Source organism: Protopterus annectens, chromosome 6.part0 (genome assembly GCF_019279795.1).
Source record: "Protopterus annectens isolate FY-2018-M chromosome 6.part0, PAN1.0, whole genome shotgun sequence".
NCBI lineage: Eukaryota > Metazoa > Chordata > Ceratodontiformes > Protopteridae > Protopterus > Protopterus annectens.
In genome coordinates, this window is record NC_056737.1 from 287,286,541 (window position 1) to 287,307,610 (window position 21,070).

At 34.2% G+C, this 21,070-nt stretch overlaps 1 protein-coding gene across 1 annotated transcript in view; it reads right to left on the reverse strand.

Annotated features, from left to right (window-relative positions):
* The window catches only part of LOC122803823 (neurexin-3-like), a 2,450,564-nt gene that overhangs the window by 512,821 nt on the left and 1,916,673 nt on the right, over positions 1 to 21,070 (reverse strand). The gene's annotated exons all lie outside the window — the stretch shown is intronic.

Below are 21,070 nucleotides of genomic sequence, written 5' to 3' on the forward strand. Positions count from 1 at the left end.
CCTGCGACAATGGCCCAGTTTTCTTCAATAACATTTTTGATACTGTCATAATCCAAAGTGTATGTCAGGATGCAGCTATTTTTGCATTTGTTATTCTCTGTGGAATTTCTTAACATTCTCCTACTGGGGAGGTTGAGTGAAGGTGCTTCAGTCCTTTTCAGTTCTATAATGGGTTCCAGGATGTTTTTTAACATCTGACTTTGATAGCCTCTCACTAGAAAATCATTCTCTAGGTTGTTCAGGTTTCTCAAAAATGGTTCCATCTCTGTGGTAATGTCAGCTAATCTATAGCCCTGGGACTTCACTACATTATACTTGTTTTTTGTAGGATGTTGACTTTTACTGTGGAGTAATAAGTTAATCCTTGTTGGTTTTATAAATAGATCAGTGGTGATTCTGTTATTGTTGGTGTCTTTGGAAATCTGCATATCTAAGAAAGTGGTTGAAGTATAGCTATGGGAAGAGGTAAACTTCAGGAAGGGGGTTGTTTGACTGAGGTAAGTGATAAAATCTCCAAGCTGCAAGGTGTCACCTTCCCACACAATAAAGATGTAATCAATAAAACGTACATAGCATATGATATGCTGCATGTAGTCTGTGCTGTTTAACACAAAGTCCTCCTCCCACTTGCCCAGGGCTATGTTAGCTATACTGGGAGCCATGGCAGCCCCCATTGCTATGACAGTTTCTTGTTTGTAGTGTTTGCCATTGAAAGTAAAGAAGTTGAAGTCCAGTACAAAATTAATGAGCTCGCTTAACTTTTGCAGTTATGCCTGTGTACCTTGATTATGTTTCTTAAAAGACCCCATAGCTGCTGTTATACAGTAATTGTGAGGGAGCACTGTGTACAAGGATTCCACATCAATAGTTAATAAAATACTGTCAGCTTCCACATTCAAAAACAACATGAAAAGACTCATCCTTTAAAAAGGAACTTCAGTCAGTTCTCACAAATATCCAGGAATTATCCTTGAAGATGGATACAATGGACACTAAATTAGAGAATTTCAAAGAAAAGTGCTCAAAACAAATGGATCATAGCTCTTCAACAACAGAAGTCACAAATATCTGGCATCAAGGACTTCTTGAATGACATGGAAAACAGACTAAATGAAGATGAAAATAACACTGAATTTTTATTCAAACAAACAAAATACTCTTTTACTAAACAAAATTGATGACTTAGAGAATATATATATATATATATATATATATATATATATATATATATATATATATATATGTAAAAACAATAATAAGGAGTCAGCTGTTTAAAGAATTGAGTTTGCATACTACATACTTTACGTTGAATGTAGATTTTGATATTACGAGAAGCATTTTAAGTAAGGTTATTAAATAGCAAATATGACTGTATTCAAATATTTATTTTTACATATATTTATAAAACATATAATAAAACATAGAATATGATACAGTTAGAGACATAGAATTTCTGCTTGGAAAAAAAAAAAAATATATATATATATATATATATATATATACATATATATATATATATATATATATACATATATTTAGTAAGATATTAAAATAAAATATTCTAGATACTAAATGTTTCATAAATATTTGCAAGACTGGTAAAGATCAGAAGTTTTTTTTTTAAATAATGATTGGTATGTTATTTTGATATCTTGACTTATAATTTTATATATTCACTTCTTTTTTCTCGTACACGTACCCAACCTTACCTCCATCCCAACTCTCTCACCCTTCTTCACTGCTAAATCCTTCCCTATTTTCAACCCCAACACTTTCTTGGAACTGGTACCAATCTGCTCAGCAGTAGAGAGTCAACAACCACTTCCACACTTTAATCTCTTTTCACTGCTACTAATTAACTTCCTTATTATTTTGTTTTCTCTATACTGTAAATAGTTTTTTCCCTAATTAACTACTACAATATATTTAGTTAGCTAACATTGTATATAATCTCTAAGCAGTTTTATGTATTGTGGACTCTCTTTACATTGTTATGTATCATACTTTTGTACTTGTATATGTTTGTAACTTAGGAGCTTTTCTCCCTGGGTCTCCACTGAAAAAGGGCTTCACCTCAGATGGAACAACCTGGTCAACAAATGTGAAATAAATAAACAATAAATAAATAAGTAGCATGGTAGGATTACTTGGGCAAGAATGCTTGGGTATTTTGTATATTCCAACTTTTAGATTCCATGAGGGGTTTGAGGGATTTTTAAACATATATGTCCATCAATTTGGGATACGTTTTAGTTCTTTTTGAGTGCTTACTACTGTTATCAATATTTATACAGTTAAAATTTTAGAACTTACTAATTACATGAGCTCCAATTTTCAGTTCCTGGTTTCAAAAGTGGTGCAATGTTGCTATTATCATTTGGAAATTATGATAACAAGTGTAATATATGTGTTAAACTTCCCACATGTCAACTCTTAAGTGTATTTCTATTAACATCAAGGGTCTAAACAATGATTGTAAGAGGGGGGAGTTTAAATAGGTATTTACATTTTTTTAATTCACAGCTTATTTTTTATAGGAGACACATTTATTATAGACAGACTTTATTCTGGGTTAGTTAGTTCTCATTATACTCTGTAAAAGAGAGGGTTAGCTATTCTATGGAAAAATACTAAGCCTGTGCTTAAGACTATTAGATTATATAATGATGAGGGAATGTTTTGTTTGGTAACTTTAGAAATTAAAAGAAGAATGTATACTCTCATTAATATCTATTGAATTCCAGGAATAGGAGCTAGTACCGTTAGAAATCAATTGAACCAAATAGTCCAAATTTCAAAATGGAGTTTCATACTGGCAAGAGGTTTTAATTATTTACTAAAAGCTGATGATACTAATTCCACAAGAAAAAGGAAAATATTGGCCCCAGCAAAATAATTAATAAAGTTTATTGACTTATTTCAAATTACAGACAAAAATGATTTTTTCAGACGCAGATTTGTTTTTTTTTTTCACTCATTATTCAAGCAGACATGGAACTCAAGTTAGAATTGCTAAAGTGTGGTGCTGCAGTAGCGTTGTCACCTCACAGTAAGACGCTGTCCGGTTCGATTCTCAGCTAGAGCGTCTTCTGCGTGGAGACATGCGTGAATGGGCGTACCTTTGTTGAAGGTTGTGTGTCAGGCCTGGCAAGCCAGTATGTAAAAATCAACTGCCAATCATTAGCGGACTGGAGTTCCGCTGTGGCGACCCCTAACCGGGAAAAGCCGAAAGACACAAACAAACAAACAAACATCCCTAATGAGTTACAAAATAGATTAAATATGGTCAAAGTAGTATTGTGTTCACTTTCAGACCATAATGCCATAACCGTTGTGCTAACATTAAAATCTGGCAATAATATAAACCATTAGATGAATACCTGCCTACATAACTAACTTCAAAGAATTTAAAAACGTTTTCATGAAATAAATACAGTCTTTTGTAGAAACTAATTACACAGATAACTTTTCTGAAATTTATATCATGGATTCTCTAAAGGCTTATCTATATGGTAGAGTTATGTCTTGGTATGGTTTTAAAAAAAGTTATGGGACAAAGAATTGATTGAGTTGCAAGAAAAAAATTGATAAGTTAAAATTAGAAAGTCAGAAGACAAATACATTTACTATAACAAAAGAAATTAATACATTAATAAATATTTAGAGATGTTAAATAATAAGGTTAGAATTAATTTATAGAGGATTAAGATTATAAATGTTATTGTTAATCCTAAATCTATAGATAACTTAGCTAATAGAAAAAAAAATCTTAAATAGATCCAGTGGTATTAAGGATATATAGCCTAACAAGAGTAAAAAAACGGTCAATGAGATTGAATGCATCCTGAAAGAACTTAGAAGTCATTTTGAAATGATTAAAAAAAAACATATTAATAGACTTCCAGGAAGAAATGAAAACATTTATTAGAAAATGTATTAATAATAAATTAACTGAAGAAAAGATGAAAATACTAGATAGACGTATTACTCTTGCTGAACTAGAAATCCAAATAAACAAATTAAAACCTAACATGGCTCCTGGTAATGATGGTATCATACCTGAACTATATAAATTAATGCCAAGATAAGCCACATCAATTATACTCAAAGTCTTTTCAGTTGTAAAAGAATTAGTAAATATTCCTCTTTCCTGGAAGTATAGTATCACCAATTTTAAAAGCAGGTAAAGATCTGGTTAAATGCTCCTCTTATAGACCAATATCTTTATTAAATATAGATTATAACATATTTATGGCTATTCGTGCTAACAGAATAAAACAGTTTCTACCATCTATGGTTAGCAGTGACCAGACTGGATATTAAACATGAATTCATATGATAACATTAAAATAATATTGGCAATAAATGATTATGTAACTAAACAAAAGATAAATTAGCATTAATATGTTTAGATATAGATAGTGCGTTTGACTCTGTTAGCTGGAATTATTTCTCATTAGTACTAAAAGAAAGTAACTTCTTGAGCAACTTTATTCATCTTATTAATCTTCTCTATGAAAACTCACATGCATATGTTAATATAGGTTTACATACTTCAAAATCAATTAGACTTTTTAAAGGAACCAAATAAGGATGTCCTGTCTCACTTTTGCTCTTTACTTTAGCAATATAACTGTTTGCCAATCTTATAAGATCAAACACAGACATTAAAGGCATTCATGTGGGGAAAAGTTCATTATTTAAAATTTAGTTGTTTGTAGATAACATTTTATTTACCTTGATTGGATGTAATTTTTCACTTCCAGCTGTCTTTAAAGCAAGGAAACTTTTCAGAAGAAACCTGGCCTTAGTTTTAATGATAGCAAAACAAAAATGTTGCCCATACATATTAATACTAAGGCTATAGATAAAGGATTTCTAAATATATTGTTCAAGAAAAAATAAACTACTTAGGGATAATTATTAATGACAATATTAATGATAAAATCACTCTCAACTATAATAACAGTTTAACTTCAATAAATAATCTTGTAAACAATTGGGACTATTTTTTTCATGATGGAAGAGAGATTTCCATAATTAAAATGATTAGCTTGCCAAAAATACTATATATCATACTATCATTATCTTTACCACCAGCAAACAATTGCATAAAACAAAGTTTAATTCTTCAATGCTAAAAATGTTATGGTTTCCTAAAACCTAGGTTAACTTTAATTCATCATATTAGAGATTGAGCGCTTGGTAGTTTTGGTCTGAAAGACTTATAGTTATATTCAATAGCCTTAATCATTAAAACAGTAATTCTCTGGTCAAATGATAATTAACAGTAACTCTCTTGTCCAAATGATCATTGTACTGCCACATGGAAATAGCTTCATAAAATCTTTTATCAGAAACTATGTATTTTAAATATGTAAATCATAATTCAATTTCTAATAATGTTTTACTTTGCTTCCTAAACCAGTATTTCTTAAATAACTCTAATAGAACAATTAGTTCTACCTATCTATTCACCATAATGATTAACTTGAGAAGTTTAATTTACAGAAACCCAATAAATAATGAATATTTTTTCTAAATTTCCCAATAGCCAATACTCATAATAATATTTCCACTTTCAACTTACAAGCAATGGATTACTTTTAAAGAAAGCAACTTGATATATTGGCTCCAGTTAATGGGCAAAGTAAATTATATTCTGTTGATTATATACTAAATAAATACATTTGATTTGGATAAAGATATGCGGTTACATGTACAAAACTGTAGATAGTTTCTTGAACACAAGACTAAATTAATGCAACAAACTATAAGAAATCATATTCCTAAATTAATTGGTTTCTTATCTTTTTGGACACAACAGAATACAATTGAGAAAGGTATTTTATCCAAATTATATAAAGTGATTAAAAAAGAAATAGCATGTAATAGAGATAGTTAATGAAAATATTTTAGAGACGTTAATAATAGATCTCCAAATTAAAAGGATAAAAGATTAATTTTATTGTCATCAAAACAAACTACCTCTTTACTCAAATGAAGATTGTTTTCTTGGAATTGTATTCATAGATCTTTGTTTACTCCTCACATAACAAAATTAATGTTTAAGAAAAGGATGGCTTGTTGGACATGTAAATTAGAGGTTACAACAGATTGGCAACATATGTTTTTTGATTGTGTTGTGCTTAAACCTTACTGTGACAATATAATTTTTTTCTTGCAGGCTCTATTTACAGACAAATTTACTTTAATAAAATCCTTACTGTAACAATATATATTTTTCTTGCAGGCTCTATTTATAGACAAATTTACTTTAATAAAATCCTTAATTTTATTTAATTCACCAATACCTGAATGTGTTTCGAGATTAAAATATCCACTCTTATGGAACATCTTATTAATTTCAGGGAAAGTTATAACAAAAAACTTGGAAAAATGAATCTACTCCCTCTTTTAATGAATTCATCAGCATTACATCAGAAGTTTGTCAATTGTAAGTCATTATCATTAGAACAAGGACCAACAGATTCACTTCTTCATACAACATGTGGAATAACCTTAAAGAACTTCTAAATAAATAACATGTGATATTTATATATAATAATTTAACTAATAAAATGCATTAGGATACTCAATGTTTAGTAGACAATCTTGTAAATAGTTGCATTTTTGTGTTTTTTTGTGTTTTTTTAAATCAATTTTTTCTCTTTTACACATTTTGATTTATACGTCTATTTACAATAAGTGTTACTATGTTCTGATTTGCTTAAATCTTAATAAAAATTAAAAAAATAAACTATTATTCCTTATTATGTATGTGTGAGACATAAATCTAATGGCAAGAAAAGCACATTTACTTGTAAACCAAAGTTGGATATAATTTGTATAGTATGTAATAAATAGAATGAAGGTTTAACTTACTCAGTCTTTTAATACAAGGAAGATTTTGTACTCTAATCTTCTTTTTAAACTGTTTCTGAATTCTGTCCAGTCTGCATATTTCTAACAGTATGCATACAGTCATTAAATTGGGCTCTTGGCAGTATGTATCTGAGACGTTATCATTATTATGTACCAAAGTAATAAGATGAGATCAGTCTAAATAACAGTTTGAAATATTTTTCTTGTGCAAAAAATCCATATATATACTAGTTATTGCATTAGCATTACAAGCAAATTTTAAAATGTGTCTATTGTTATCCCCTAGTTCTCTAACTTTTGATTCAGTGCAGTAAGAAAATTGCATTGTTTAATACATATGGAAAACAGAAATCCTAGTTGCAAAACTGTATAATTTAAGATTTTTCACCATTGAATAGCATGTTCAACTACTACAGGCCTAGAGATATGTTATGTGTCCAACATGCTATGTAGGTTCAGATGAGTTTTAACATTTGTGACTAAAACACCAATTTCTGAGTAATCATGAAACTCAACTAGCCAAGTATAGTCAGAAAATGGCATTGTTTAAAAAAAGATATTAAACAGAAAAGAGCCAAGAACTGAGCCTTGTGCTACCCCACTGTAAACTGGTTTAGAGGCTAAGAAGGAATTCCTGGCCCTCACCTAGGAGGACCTAAGACTTAACCAGTTTCTTTTCCATGTAACTCTATAGTGGTTAATATAAAAAAAATTATCTTTTCAGAACAGCTATCCAAGTAATAGTATTAAATGATTCTTCCAAACAGAGGTAAACAACACTTACTGATATACAGTATCAATGACTTCAACTATATGGATGCAGAAATTTACCAGCTCTGATAAGCATGATTTGCCTTCTGTAAATCCATGGTGGGAAATGTCATCCCCTGGGAGTATGTGAAGTTGAAAATCAAGTATTTGCTCAAAACATTTCTGAATACGTGATATAAGACTAATGGGCCTATAAATCAGTAGAGTAAATCCATCACTGTCCTTAAGAAATGGATTTACTATTGTTAGCATGCAAAGGTCAGGGACATAAAAATGTAAACCATGCCAATATATGTATGCCAAATATTCATTGAAAGAATCCCATATTCTACACAAAAAAATAAATAAATAAATAACCCATCCAGGTCTGCCATGAAATTGTTCTTTAATTGTGTTTAATGTCTGTTTGACACAATTTGCAGAAATTATTGGGAATAACTATGCCATAGTAATGGCCAAATTGTTATTGTTTTTAAGTGCTACATTGCTTGGAAAAACTCTTTCATGAAGTCTCTATGCCACTCATGTTCTCTATGGCCTGTTAGCTACCTTTCTTAAAAATTAACTGAATTAACACTACAGCTCTTTGAGAAAGTCATATTATATTTGTTAAAAGTAATCTTGAAATCACAGATATGGCTGGCCAAGGTTCTTAAAAATAAGAAGCTGTTTTTTTTCCTTGACGCCTTGCAACAACACTGTGCCAAGCGTTGTTGACCTGAATGGAACATGTATTACATGCATTCCAATGGTATTTCGTTTTTAAGCCACAGCTTGTTAATATCACTCATCATGGGGTGCTTACAGGTAGCAGAGTGGTACAGTGAAAACATGCCTGGCCAACAACCCAGAGTTTAATGAATCAAAACCATCCTCAGCCATTCAGCTGTGTCAAATCATATATAAAGTGTTGGCCTAGGAGTATGACTCTCACTTATGATCCAAGAGGTCTTGGGTACAAATCCTGAACAAGAACAGCAGTTTGCACAGAGGACTAAGGTGATGAGCTGTTAATGAGCTGTTTCTTGTACCTAGTGTTTGCTCCATCAGTCTCCATTTGCCAACTGTTTGAGCAAAAGCAAGTCACTTAACTAGTTCTCTGGGTCAGCTGGGAATTTAGGCCCAGCTTCTCAATGGTGCCCTAGACTGGATGCATAATAACTAGCTCTGAGCTTTTAAACAATGAACCTATGAATGCATATTAATGACTTGCCCAGTAAGGAGATATTTGGAGATATAGGCTTTAGTTATTTAGACAAATGTTCATATTAACTCAGTATTTTGTGTCAGTAGTTGTTATTCCCATTGAAAATCTGCTACTTCCTCACAGGAGCTTTGGAATCTACATTCATGTTGTCTGTTGTAGGCTCTGTCCATGTTATTTGCTTCATTCCTGTCTGGACTGATATGCTTAGAAGTGGGCAGGTGGATATACTAGAGATAGCTACTGATGGGTAATGGGTGAGACAATAGTATGCATAAAAAGGTTACATTCTGGCCATAACTTTTGTCACAGAGGTCATCTAACATGATTTCTTGGGCTTTCTGAGAAAAGTGTTAAGCAGTGAGATGCTAGAACTTTAGTCCCCTGCTATGATAGATCATGATCTAAAAAACACAGGCAGTTAGTTCAAAATTTAGATTTTGAGATTGCACAGTATTGAATGATAGAATTCTGTACAAGCACTCTATAGAAAAAGGGAGGAGGGAGTGTTTCTTAGCTAAGTGAAGATTTTCGCCTATAATTTCTGGAATAGGACTATTAGATGCAAGAGAATAGTTTATATTGTCTTGTAATGGGAATTGGGTTTTGGGTAATAATATTTTGAATACTAAAATAATCAATGCTTTTCCAAGGTTTTCTATTTGGATGAAGTCCACATTTACTAATGCATTCCCATATCCCTGACTACAAATAATTGGTTTAAAATTAGCTATCAATTACTTTGTTACTTCTCTGTCTATGAGCAAACAATTTCTAAATATTGCATTTTCAGTTCCAGTAAAAAACCCATGCCATCAGATGTCAACTGAGAATATCTAATGGATTTTTCACAAAAAGGGAGAAGATTATTAAAACACAGGTAACTGTAACTCTTAATTTTCTTCTTAACAGCCCAAGTTAATAAGTGCTCAAAAATGTTTACTACTTTATAAACTTTCCCCATCTAAAAAAAAATGTTGTTGTCCTTTGACCATTTAAAGTTAAAAAAATTCACAAACTTGGGAAACCTATCCTCTGGCCTCTGTAAAATAATGGGCATACTGGTAAAAAATCTTAAACCATGATGCACCACTTAAATGCAAAATGAAATAAGCATTTTCTTTCCCGACACAAATATTATTAAATTGGCAAAACTGCTTCCTGTCAGTTAATCTCACTGAAAAGAGGCTTGATTAAACTGTTTAAAGCTTTACTAGCCTTGTTCTGCTTACATTTGGCAGTTTTGCCAGTTCTGATCACACTGTACTAGTGATATTAACAGAAGAGAGCCTAAAAGCTGTTCAATGCTAAAATGATAACAGTTGTTAATTAGAAAAATGCTATGGTCATAAGGACTGATAAGGGATCATTGCATGATTTCTGACAAGTTGGCAACAGTGCAGACAAAAGACTATAAAATGTTATTTCATATGAACAATGAGTAGTAAGTATTTGGCTGTACAGACATACAAATGACCACTACAGGTTGTTAGTACAGAAAGCATTGTTTACACTTTTGGGGGACTACAATGATTGCACCAAAGTTTACCTATCCAGAATGCTCATTATCAGGAAGACACACTGAAAAGTTGATAACAGATAATATTCATCTGTAAGTGAACTATAAACATCCTTCTTCTCCATACTGAATCTGGTTATGAATGGCTCTGAGCATCATCAAGGAACACCTGTATAAATCAATTAATGCAAGTGGTCTCAGCATTTGTCCTAATGAAGCCATTCCTTTGGAGTCCTTGTGGCAATTGTTTTAGTCTTTAGTACCGAATGGCACGTACAACAACGTTTGCAATTCTATATGTATATATCTATATCTATAGCCTAAATTATGATGCAAAGTAGTGGAAACTGCCAAGATATACATTTTGATAGTGGTCGTCATCTTAAACCAGCTGCTCAGCTTGCCATACCTAGCAACACATTAATTCTAATTGCTTTCCACTATAGTGGCAGTGCACAAAACACTTAAAAAAGCAATATATAACACTTGCAGATTTGCTTTGCTTGAAGCACAAATCAGAGCTAAAACTAGTGCGCCGTGAATAGGATGGCCACCATAGTCACATGATGTCAGGAAACATGCTAAGCAAGTAGTGAAGGTGCAGGAGAGAACTGCTGGCATTTGTTTATGATTAATAACATTGCATTTCCAGTCATGGCTGAAATGCAGATGTGCTCAATGCATGTGGGAATTTAACTGCAAAGATCTGCTTACCATTTTGTTTTTAGTTTAGTCTTCAAGGTACAGACCTTTTTTTTTATTGTGGGGGGTGCACCAGTCTGGGGAACTGCATATGGAGACAGACAAGCTAACTAAAGTTCTGGATCAACTAACTCATCATTGCTAGATCATAACATGTGTTGAATGGTCGCCTGTTAATGAAAGGGCAACTGTGTTGCTCTCCACACAGATCTACAAAATTATTAAGGTTGGATATTGCCCTCCATTAACAACAAAACTACAAATATTAAACAAAACTACTGACTAAGAGATGTACAGCAGAGAAACTTATACTCATCAGTCCCAAATGTAAAACAACTCATAGATAAAAAGGTATTCTCAAAGAGGTCTACTTCTAAATTTTGAAGTTTCAACTTTCTTATGGTCGAGACCATAAGATCGAAGTTTTGAAACTTTGAAATTTAAATTAAAAAAATATTTAAAAAATAATTTTTTCACAGTTTTGCAGGAAGGCAAGCCCCCTGCACCTCTTACACCCCCCTGTTTATTAAATATACAAACTCCGAGATTGCACTACAGTAAGGAAAACTGTAAATATTTTGTACGGCGATCTCCATTTAAATGGTTCCAAGTTTCAAAACTTTTATCTTATGGTCTTGACCATAAGAAATTCAACACTTTAAAACTTTGAAATATAGAAATAGACCCTCTCAAAGATGGTACCAGCAATATGGAACCAGCTCCCATCAGAGGACAGACAAAAAAGTACGACAGAAGCATTTAAAAGCAATTGGCTTGATCCTGTAATAAAGAAAAAAGCAAGGAAAAACTTTGATTCAATACTGGCCTTCTACACATGGCCTGTATATATATATATATATATATATATATATATATATATATATATATATATATATATATATGCACTGCCTCTACAAAGTGTTGAATGTGCTGTCTGAATGTGCATTTTTAATCAAATACTTGTATAACGGTTGCTGCTTGCTCAACCATTACTAAGTGCCTCATAGTTTTCATTCTAAAACTTGCTGTTGAAATTACTCATTGTAAATATTGTTTCAAGATTTTATGTAATTTTCTGTGTTCAAACCCTCTTGTGATAAATGCTGTAATAAATACATTTAATTTTATATAAATATTTAATGTGATAGTCAGCTTAAATTCTTTTACCATATAATGTTTAATTTCTGCCCAATTCACTTATCGACCATCCACTTACCAAGTTACCAAACTGTAATGAACTAATTAATAAATAAATACATACATACATAAATGTGCTTTCCATTTTTTTTCAGCTCTAATCCTTAAAGGTTTTCAAGAAGAAACATTATACTAACAACATTAAGTAAGATTACAATCAGGCTCTAGGGCATAGAGGGATGTAGCATTAACCGAAACCCAGGAGACCTAAATTTGATTACTGCCTAGGTATTGTGAGAGATAAGACTGAGCAGTTTAGGTCAGCTCATCCAACTCCTGTGGGGAGGGTGAGAACAGCGTGCTTTTCAGCTACACCATGGTTTAACTACTGGTGAAGATAAAGTCCATGCAAGCGAATTGCCATACAAACAGCACATAACTAACGTTAACATAATTAGTCCCTACTAACATAACTAAAAATAGTAAGACAACATGAGATTCAACCCATTTTTATTAAAACATAGTTACTCTTTAGCACCTTGGTTAATGCTTTCAAAAACAATTAAAAAAAGTTAACTACAACACTTAAAAGAAAAAAACAATTCAGGCTCAACTAAATATTTCAATCAATCACAGAATAAGTTAACTAAACGATTAAAAAGAGAACTAGAGTAAAACACTCTTTCAAGGACATTCTTTATTTAACCGATATTAATGAAATATATCCAATTTCAGAATAAATACTTTTTCTTTATATAGCAAATAGTCCCTAATATTCCAACCATCCTTCTCACTAATATTAACTTGTTGTGCAACAATAGTCTCCAATAAAGTATGGTTACTGTTGCATTAGGAAAAATACCGATTTGCCACAGAACTTCTCTCTTTATTGTGTTGAATGCTTTTTGCAAGGGGAAGGAGCCAGGATGGGTTGGTGTGGGATGTTGGCATAATGGTTAAGGTGTTTACCTTACAAACACAAGGTGCAGGGTTTGATTCTCACATGGGGTAACTGGCTAGGCTGAAAATGGCTCAAAAGGGCAGTTAGCCTACTACTAATCTATGAATCTATGATATTGGTTGATTAGATCATGTGCCTTCTACTCAGACATGAGGGGTATATGTAGAACAGAGAAATCTGGATGGGGCATAACAGAAAAGAAGCCCTATTGGATGCCTGTATAATAGCCTGAAAATTTGCTCTCACCTTACTGGAATAAAATAGTGGAAATGGTTGTAACTCTTTAGGGAATGAGCAGGCATCATGAGGACCTTATAGTTGGCAGGCATGGGGGGCCAAAACAAAATATTAATTACTGTTTCAGAAGATACAAGAAACCTATGGTAATACAACATGATTGCTTTCTTCCAGTTCAGTGTTTATCTTCAGCAGCAGTTTCCCAGGCTGCAGTGTCATCATTATTTCCTGTAAAGAATGGTTTCATGCAGATTTTTATGTTACCTGGTCTAAGTTTGCAGTTTGTTTAGTGTTATTCACTTGAGTGCATAAGCAATGCCTCTTCACCTTCACATGTTACATGGCTCAACCTATGCAGAAATCCAAACAAGGCTCAACCACACTGGTAAAAACCTCTGGAATTTAATGACAAATTTTGACATTTGTTTTAAAGTACTTTTGATCCTCTAAACCCACTGACCTCAAGACCATTCAAGAAGTGACAAATGTCTGTATGCTTCTCATGATATCATCATCTACAAACGTCCTGATTAATTGGCTAAGAGTTACAAAGTCATCAGTTTGTGGTAAAAGTGACACAGAGAAGCTGACAACACATGATCTCCGGTTAATGACTTTAACTAGGATTTGTAAACTAAGGAGAAAAGCGAGAACAGAGTATGTGTATCATGGTACATGGTATCCAGGACTAGATTACATTATTCAGGCCGAGTCATGCTTGGACAAATAAAAAAGTCCTACCAGGTGAGAGAACAGATGGCCATGCTATGGGCTGTAATTGAAATGCGAAATGAGGCTACTTGATTGCAGTGTTTTAGCATTTTCACATGTATCTCATATGTTTGGAAATCACAAATGATCAAAACACATCCATAACATTCATTACACTGGCTTACACAAATAATATTTTGTAGGGGTACCACATGGGTGCATGCCCCTCACATCCCTTGAACTTATATATACCCTGTCTTTTTTCATACAAAATTGCAAAAAGGAGAAACTTCCCAAAACAGTGTGTCATCATGCCAAACAGTCACTGTTTTGTGCTACAATGATAGCAAGTTATTTCCAAGGAACTACAAACTGATGAACCACAGGGCATCCATCCCATACTGACTATCTTTGGGTATCAGTTGTAAGCCACCCCCACCCATTCCCCAGCTATCAATATACATTGCTCATGTCTGAAATACTCCTTTATCTTAATTTTTCTCTTGAAACACCAGAAATAAGCATCTGTGTCTATAGCAGACCTCAGGCCTCCTCCTTTTCACTATAATAATGGAGGTAAATGTCCACATCTAACATAATCCAACAATTCTTTATTCCTGATCATAAGAGAAACAGTAAAAAGGGACAATTATAGTAAGAAAGGCAAACAGTAAATGATCAGAAAATGAAAATAGTGGAGAGTAGTGTACCTTAAAATAAAGAGATTGTGAAAAGTATATTATCTCTACAACATGGAGACTAAGTGAGTGATGTACCTTTACAAAAAAAAAAAACAAGCAACAAAGATAGAAGAGTTCATAGGTAGTTACTAGGCATATTGTCCAGAAGGTCAATAAGGAGCCTAGCCCAGTTTCCCAACTGCAGAATGTACTGCCTGGTTAATTTAATAGCTTAAGGACATACAGTAAGCAAAGGGAGGATAAGAGAATCAAACCCCATACCATAGGAGAAAGGCTTATTAACAGCTCACAGCCTTTATTCTCTGTTCTAATTAAAAGTAAAGAAGTTGTGCTGGGAAACAGCCAGTGATAAAGAAGCAGAGAAAAAAAATAGAACAGATGAAAAATCTGACTCAGGAATAATTAAAAAAGGTAAATAGGAAGGTAGCAATTTAATAAATAAGTTTTTGTAAGGTGCTGTGGTGCCACCCCTTCTTGTTGACCTGTATCTGGGATGTGATCATCTGACCAGCAGCATCCTATCACATGTGGTGTCAAGTTTCAGCTTTAAAAGCTAACTTTCAAACTCTGTCAAGCACAAGCTTTCATGTCCATGCAGCTCACGAGGTTGTTTAAAGGTGTGCAAGTGCTGGCAGGGCACAGTAATATTACTCACTATGTCCCCAAATAGTGCTGTCCTTTTGTGGTGTTCTGCAATTTCACATGGGATGGACATTGCGGGAAAGTGGTGTTCAGGGCACTCCGAATAGGATGATAAAAAACAAATATTGTGTAGTCAAACTGTTGGACATGAGGAAAATGACACTGTACTGTTAGATACAAGGGAAAAGTTAATCCCCTGGACACAGGGAAGACTCTTCCAGCTAAAAGCACATCAGACAATATGCAGTCAAGCTGTATTGACTGAGGAAATACTATGCAAGATGTTAATATGTCAAATCATATAGTAAAACTTCTCATGGTAGTGGAATGGCAGACAACAGATTCACCTGATTCCACCCCATTCCCCCTACACACACACACACACACACACACACACACACACACACACACACACACACACACGCACACACACACACACACACACACACACACACACACACACACACGAAAGTTTCAAAACTGCGCACCTGTGCACCACAGCCTCTGCATTACAGGATATTTCAAAAACATAAGACCACTGCAGTTTGCTGTGAGTCACAATATCTTACCAATAGGGGGTATGCATTTTTGCTTTTGTTCAAACAAAATAAGCAGTTTGGGATAGCAGACCAATCCAAAATGTTATGTGTGTGTATATGTGAATGTGTGTGTGTGTGTGTGTGTGTGTGTGTGTGTGTGTGTGTGTGTATGTGGGTGCCTGTACAAAATGTATGTGTTTGCATGTGGGTGAGTGTGCTGGGGTGGCTGTTACACTTCCACGTACCCTTAGACTAATGAACAAAGCCTTAATCAATGGGTCAAGGGGAACAATAACCACCAGGGATATATCTACATTACTATGACTTTAAAGGCACTTTGGAAGAGCCACCAGTCCCCAGGTAACAACTCATCTTGTGTCATAATGGCATTTACACTATAGGGACTGGGTAGAGACCACTAGACAATTGGGAATCATCTGTGCCTTAATGGTACATTCAGATGATGTGAGTCAGGGAGACCACTGGAACCAGTGAGTAACTCATCTCATGCCTTATCGGCATTTGCACAACAGTGACTGGTTAGAGATCACTAGGCATCTGGGAATATGCCATCTTGTGCATTAATGGTGCATTCATATAATGTGGGTTGGGGGGAATATTAGACACTAGGGATAATATGCCCTAAAGGCACTTAAGGAAAAAAAATAGGGTGAAGCAGGGTCTCGTAGACACTAAGGAATGTTGTAAATGTTATGAAAAGGATACCAACCCTGTACTTTCCCAGTCCCAAAAAGGACGTTAGCCTTCTGTGCCACCAACAGAACACCAGGGCTAAAAAAATACAAGTAATATACTAACAGGGGAACTCAAACCCTGGACCCTTGTCAGTGAAAGCATTAGCATTAACGTCTGTTCTTTCATGGAACTTAGTGTAGCAATGCCTGTTCTAATAATACAAGGAGTATCACTAAAAATATTTAATGGCTGCAACAGTTGTTATGAAGGAGAGGTGTACAGAGCAAGAAGAATGCCTGTCAGCATCATATCACAAGATACGTAGGCAAAGCCAAAATTAAAGGTGGGGCAAAGACACATAATTCAGGGCAGATATTAGAGTATTCCCCAAACTAACAGCATTTGCACTAGCATGCATTTAATGAGAGATGTGAAGTGTGAAACTCTAATTCTGGCATTAATGGCTGACTCCTATCATTTGTGAATTATCAGGTTAGGGAACAAGGTCCTCCTATTGGGACGTTTTGACAATAGGAATTGGTATGGAATACGTGGTGTGTATGCACGTGTGTGTGTGTGTGTGTGTGTGTGTGTGTGTGTGTGTGTGTGTGTGTGTGTGTGTGTGAGTGAATGGGGACTACTTCCACTTAATTTTCACAGGGAAGTACTGATCTGAACTTATGGTAATTAATAGGGTTCACAGACATGCATATTAGTCAATAATGAGTTACTTTCTCATTTTGTCTAATGTGTCTCTGAACAGCTAATACCATATTGCAGAAACAGGGCTTTTTCACCACAGCCTATAACATGTGGTGGGGTTCATTCTGAATCACTGAGCGAGGGATATACTTTACATGGTTTTGTTTGTTAACCGGCTCCCACCACAGCATGCATACTTTGTTTAAAACCTACTTAAAAGCATTGTTATAACTTGAAAAGTTAAAGCTATGTTGGCCATGCTTCTAGTTTAAAAATACTTATGCAGCTGGTATTGGGAAAGAAGAGACCACAGGCAATCAGAACTTTAACACATCCAAACTTGAATAAAATAGTCATAAATATATTGTTTACCACTTTTAATTATTACCTTTATGAGGGAAATGTCTATTGAAATAGTAAAACCTGCAAAGTTGGCATCAGTTAGATAATAAATAGACATTCTTTCAAAAACATAGACTTCTTTAGTTAATGTTTTTGCATAAAGAATTATTTTTCAAGGGCATTTCCGCTAATTTGAAATGCATTCATTTTAAGAAGTTTAAGAAATATCTGTCTCAAAGATATAATATGACAAAAAACAGACCTACTGGAGGTTTGCTGATTTAATTTCTATGGAGACATTTAGTAAGGATTAGCTCTAATCCTACTTAGTTGAAACAAACAGCAAAATGTGGCTATTTGATTGACTTCCCATTGCAAGCACATAGTAAGTAGTTTGTAACCATTTGTTACCCAAACAAGCTTCTGTGTTAATAATTAAGGGTTTAAAATTTCTGCTGTACAGCGAAAAATATGAAAACTGAAAGTCTACATAATTTTTTATATAATTTTACACTGCCGAATGAAAATAGCTTAAGTTGCTTGGCAGACAGAAAAAATCTATGTTTTCAATCTTCAAAGAAACCTGGAAATGGTATAAAAATTTCTGGCTATCACTAATACATAGTCATCTCTTTATAAACACATTAACTAGCAAAGTAATGGATTTTTGGGACACAAGCCTTGCAAACAAACAAAACAAAATAGGTATGTCCTAAGTTAGGATTGTCATTTTTATGTTAATCTGCTTGAAGTCTTTTTGTTTTTTGTAGGTTAGGCAAAGTTTATAATTGGAGGGTTTTATATCAGGGGTTTCCTAGAGTAAACATTTTGTTATTTATACTGATAGCTCAAACCACTGAATTTGTTTACTAATAAAATCTAGTGCAACTTATTTTCTTATTCAGTTGCAGTTTTTATTAAATGTCATTCTTTGTTGGCTACTAAACTATATTATAAGGTGTATTCTTTGGTCTTCTCTTTGGTTTACACCTGTAGCATGTAAATATATCTTGGATTGGTTAAGCAATGAAAAAATATTCACTCCATTCATAATTAAATGCCTTAAGTATCTAATGTCTGCCTTTTGCCATTATATTATCTCTGTCAATTGTATAGCCACTTAGCAAAAAGAGACCGGGAGTATTATCAGGCATTGGTGTGTGTGTATAAAAGATGGCCACCAAGAACACATCTACAAAAATGTAGAAAAAGATTAAAGTGGCAGAACGATGCCTGAGTACTATAATGCATCTACAGACAATCTGCTCTATTAATATTATATTTATACACCTCATTTTTCCCTCCTGGGATCATGACCTTATCATGCCAGAGGGGTATGCAAGCCCCTGTGATTTTTAAAGATAAGCTGTTTGGGGCTTAATACTCCTGGTAGAGTGAGCACTGGCAGGCATCTCTAAGAGGTAATGTCAGATGAACAAGCATTATATAGAGATAGCATCTCTCACACATGATAGGAGACAGACTCCCTAACCCACCCACCACTCAAGTGAACGAGACACCTAGGTGACTGAGGATACAGGTGTGGTAGACAGTTCTAAGAGGTAGTGTCAGACGAACAATCTGCAAAATGTGACCCTCATTATATAGAGATGTCATCCCTCATACATGATAGGAGACAGACTCCCTAACCCACCCAGCACCCAAGTGAATGAGACACCTAGGTGACTGAGGATACAGGTGTGGCAGACAGTTCTAAGAGGTAGTGTCAGATGAACAATCTGCAAAATGTGACCCTCATTATATAGAGATAGCATCCCTCATATATGTTAGGAGACAGACTCCCTAACCCACACACCACCCAAGTGAATGAGACACTTGATGACTAAGGATACAGGAGTTTATGCCAGCCATTGGTAGTGGTTCATAATGGTCCCACAGTTCTTCTAGTAAGGAATCAAATGTTCTGCATATATGATTCAGAGAAGTTGTCTACAACTGTGACTCAGGAGATTTGCACTCTGAGTGGGTTAAATGGGTGGCAATACAGCTGGCAGGGGTTTGCTGTGTGAGTATATATGTGGACAGTTCAAACCAAAAAGGTCACTGTATAATTGTTAGAGAAATGGGTATGCTTACAGTTTTAAGGTGCTCAATTCTCTAGCGTTGTATGAGCAGCAAATAAGGTGAGTGTCTTCCTGAAACATTGGATAGTATCCACCTTTTGCTTAGCATGAAGTTCCTTGATATATTTTTAATTTTTTTTAAGATGTACGACAATGCTGTTAGTATTGAACAATTTTCATTCTATCACCTTGCAATTTCCACCTCCATCTCTCATTCGGCTGTGCTTATGCCGAACTTGTATTTTTAGATTTATATGGTTTTAGGGCTTTACATAAAAATATGTAACTTCTTATTTAATTGAAGTTAGTTTCTTCAAAGTTGCTTGCAATATTTCTAAAAAGTGTCTCTCTTTCCGAGTGACACATCTGTTACAGACTGTTGAATTATTCAAAAAAATGCATCTTTCTTTCAGATTAATTTCCAAGTTTGTTTGTGAGTGGATTGTAAAAAAATGAGCCTTAATTCCAAATTCCTGTTGCCTGAGCAGTGATTTCATATAATTAGGCATATCCCTCCCCTCTAATCTTAATCTCAGAGTTCAAACCAGTTTGTCTCTTTTAAGTTTTCTTTGTGCTTTTAGCTGACATGCTGGTATTTTAATAAAAATAAAATGTGAACTAACTGTTAAGCTACTCCAACATTTCCCTTGACCCAGCTTTTCATCGATTCTGAGAAATAAAACAAGGAGAAGACGTTCAAATTACCTTGTACGTAAATCCGATTGTGAAACCAGCCCTCTGGGAAACATAAATCATCGCACTGCACATTCATATAATCAAGCGTCCTTCAAAGCCGATTGCACTGAACAACTGATGGTTAGTTTTCATTGCGGGTTGGAGGGTAGGGATATTCCTACTGCCCTCCAGTGACAGACAGACACACATACGTTTAAGATTATGCCCAGATATGCACTGAAACAACATTCAAGGCAAAAACAGCTATGTGTCTGCTTCACTTTGATCACTGTATGTTATACCACTCAGAAGGAAAGAGCAAACAAATGTTGTTTATGATGAGTACTCCTTCAAGCAGTAACAACAGACAAACACAGCAACAGCCATGCAATAAGGTGTGCTATCCATGCTTTGTGGTACAAACCTGAAAGCACCCCAAACTGTTTGTTTTGTGTGTTAGGAATAGATGATGTCTACTGGGGTCTAGCCACTGGCTACAGAGAGGAGAGATATAGAGATGCACTTTCACTACTGGTTTGAAGCCATGAGTATCTCGACTGTA